Raw genomic sequence first — 3,832 nt, 5'->3', positions numbered from 1 at the left:
CGCCTCCTGCTGCCGTGAGCGCTGCGGGCCCTGCAGGGGCATCTTCCTGCTCCAGACCGGGGGTGCGTAAATAACGCGCTGCAGAAGTGCACGTGTTGGGGCTAAAGGGGGTGGTGCTGGGGCCTGGGCTCTTCCTGGTGGCAACAACTGCAGCCTGCTGTCAGGCCAGGCATTTTTCTGGCGTGAGGTTTTGCTGTGGGTGCGTTTTGCAGGCGGGCGCTGCGGGGGGTGGCACAGCACGTTCCCTGCACGGCCCCTCGGAGCCCCTCCCTGGGCTGGGCAGGGGGTGCGATGGGGCGGCTGAGGGGGAGGGGGGGCGGAGGACTGGGAAGATGGGGCTGTTGATAAAGCTCCAGCCACCGAACCGGTTGGAAAGGGTGTGATTTGGCACAGCACGGGGAGCTGTAGCTAACAACACAAAAGATGAATAATGGCAGGTCGTGGCATTCATTCTCCCGGTTTAAAAAAGATTAAGTTCTGGGTGAGGGCAGGCGGCTGCAGGTGTGGGCTGCCTCGGTCCCCCCAGCAGTGGTTGATGCAGCGCTGCCCGGCAGGACCAAGGGCGGGTGGGTCCCTCCTCAGCAGCCCCTCCTGCTCATGCCCCGTCCCCACGGCGGGCGGCGGAGGGGACCGGTGTGCAACACCGGTGCTGAGGGGTCCTCGTCCTGCTTCTCAGTTCTCCATCTGAATTATTGGAGAGGATGTGAAGCTGCGCTGTGGGGGTAAGTCACAGTCACCGTGTGTGTCTTCAGAGAGGGTAATGGAAGAGTCAGGGAGGGCGGACATTGAGCATCAGCTCAAAACAGGCCTGCCCAGCCCGGCTCTCTGCAGTGCTGCTGCCCCAAGTTCCTTCCCAGGCCGTGGGGCAACGCTTTAGAAGGGTTTATGGGCTAATGGACCTGCCTAAATTGACTCTGGTTTTGTATTTGAAAATATCAGAGATCTTTAAGTAAAATGGAATAATCATGTCTGGTGCAGGGAGATTTTTATGTTAGCAAAGGGGAAAGTAAGGGCTGGTTTCCAATTAGAAAACCGTAACCTATATAAAACCGTATCTTATCAGGATTGTCTTGTCTAATTTTTCATTCTCCTTCAGTGCTTGTGTGGTGCCACATGTGCTTACAAGTGATCGTGTCCTTGAAAAATAAGCAGTAGCTGCTGGAAGTTACTGCAGAGACTCTGACTACGAAATCCCAAGGATACTGCTGGTAGGTGTGGAAATGTTGACTTTGGGATTGCTGATGTATGTTTGAGCTAAGGCTGTGAGTGCTGCCATCAGTCCACAGGGACAATGCTTTGGAATGGTTCGTGTGGCACCTCAAAGCCTGGATCCTATAAGCAGGAGGCAGAATCTAAAATAGGAGGGAATGAAACCAATCATGTTCCTTTCCTATCCCACGGATGCCGATGGCCTTTTAGTCCCTTCCTTGCTGGAGTCTACGTGTCTTCCAGCTCTTCTCAGAGTTGCAGTATTGCTGGCCTAGGAAAAGAAATTATTTTCTTTAGTTTTTCTGTTTGTTTTTTTTTTCCCCCATCTTTCTGAGCAGCCCTTTGTGAACCCCCTCACAGGCAGTTCAGTTGCTTTTAATGTGTTTTTGCTGAAAAGTTTGCAGAAGTGCCTCCTCAGCAAATAATTTACAGCAACAAGTGATGTTGCACTTCAGCACTGGTAATCTTGGGGAAGAGCTGAAGTCTGGGATGCTAAGCAAGGTGTAAGATGACTAAGCAAGGGAGAGAAAACACTGCCTAATGGAGCAGCAGATGCAAATCAAAGGTGAAAGGAGTGTTTTACAGCAGATGTGGGAAAGGCTGCTGTTTATCTGTCACTTCCTTTGTCTGCACGTGGGAGAAAAATTGATGGATGCATCAACCAACAGTGCGTAGCACTCTCAAAGGCTGCATGAACAACTTAGGCAAGTCAGTTACCTCCTGTGAAAAGCAAGCTCAGATTGTCCTTTAGGGGGGACAGTCAAGCAGTGCATGGAGGGGGTGTCCAGAGCTGAATAACAGCTTCAAAATGGCAAGAAAATGGCAAATCCACAAGGTGTTGACAGGATGCAAGGTACAGCATTCACCTCTGCTCTGCACACAGAGCTTCACAGAGCTGCTCCTTTCGGGTCACCCCACCACATGTATCTGCACAGGAGGGGACAGCATCTGTACACAGGTTATCCAAGTGCATTTGTCATTGTGTAAAACTCATGAGAAACCTTGTTTGACGTGCTCTGTGATGCACACAACCCTTGAAGTAGCTGTGCATCTCTCTTGAGGGTTCTTCCTGCTGTATGAGATTATGGGCACAGCTTCCAAGCACTGCTGCTGTTGCAGACCTCTCAAGCTTTCCTCGGAGAAAGTAGAGTGCAATTGCCTTTCAGTTTACAGAAACACTAAGGCCAGAAAAACACACAGAAAGAATTTTGAGAAATCCTTGGCCTCTCCAGTGTTTATACTGAGTAGCATCTGTCCAGTCTGTTAGCACCCCATATGCACTGTTAGCTTTCAGCACACTTCTTAGCCACCAAATACTGCACTGCTTGGGAAATTCCTGCTCCTGAAGGCTATGGGTGCCTCCTAGTCCTGAGTCTTGACTTGTAAAGATATCTTTACATTTTACTGTATATGCAGAAGTCTTATCTTTGAGCCTTTGCTCTCAGTAATTTTGCTGTATTTTCTAGAGAAAATGACTCCCCAGAGTTTGGGGTTTTTAATAAAGAAAATCAAGGACCACCAAGCTTTCATCTGTCAGAACAGTGTTCTCCAGTGGCTTGCAGACATCTGAAAGGGGCTAAGTTTCTTTTTTTCAAGACTGATGGTAAAGCACGTTTCTGGGCCATTTTCTATACTCTCTTTGCAAGAATTAAAATACTGCATTCTGAGCTATGATTCACAGCTCTGTCATGCAATTTGAAAAACATTCAACACATGTTACCATTAGGACTCATTCTACTACCCAGGGCAGGTCATACCTAGCTAGCAGCTGTTAATGGGATATAAACATTCATTCATTTTGGAGTTGACAACAGCTTAAAACTGTACAGAGTTCTTGTTCTGTAAGACTTCATGTTTCCCTTTTTACATGCATTGTTCTCTCAAAGATCCCTGTGTAGTTTTTCTACAGTATTTTCAGTGCCTCTGTACCTTTTTCTTCTATTCATTTTCTTCTCTTTCTCCTTTTCTTTCCCATGTCATTAAAAAATTTTCTTCTTTAGGCTTTCTTTTTCCTTTTGTGATTTCTTTTCATCAGACTCTGCTTTTTCTGTTCATAATTTCATGCAGCCTTTTCCCTCCCCAACACACATCTCTTTGCCTGCCTCAGATTCCTGCCTGTGCGCAGCCCCCCTGACAGCTCTGGGCATGTGTTACAGAGGAGGATAAGGAAAAGATGAGGAAAGCCTTGCATTTCGAAGAGAGATCGAGTACAAAAAAAGAAGAGGTATTAGAAAAAAAATCACTGAAAATACTGGCTCATAAACCAGATATAAACCACTAGTTTTGGGCTGTTGCAAGCAGAGAAAAGAAACTCAGGTCTTGTTCTGAGATAAATTAATGGGACAATTGCACCCGCAGCATGGGGGGCAGGTGTTTTGTTTTCTTGAGAGTAGAAGGCCACATCCAGGACAGTGGGTTGTACTTTCTGGACAAACTGGAGCATGTCCAGAGGGCAACAACACTACTGGCAGTTGTAGAAAACATGACCACTGAGGAAAGACTGAAGGAATTGAGCTGGGCTCATTAGGGAGGATAAACACAATTACTGAGCATTTTTAAAAGAGAGTGGGTGAGTGTGTAAGGGAGAGCCTTCAGGTATGGGTAGGCATATCGATTTAGACAG

The sequence above is a fragment of the Chaetura pelagica genome, unplaced genomic scaffold (genome assembly GCF_000747805.2).
Source record: "Chaetura pelagica isolate M959 unplaced genomic scaffold, ChaPel_1.0 scaffold69, whole genome shotgun sequence".
Taxonomy (NCBI): domain Eukaryota; kingdom Metazoa; phylum Chordata; class Aves; order Apodiformes; family Apodidae; genus Chaetura; species Chaetura pelagica.
The sequence above is the reverse complement of the archived record's forward strand: the minus strand, read 5'-3'. Positions refer to the sequence as shown.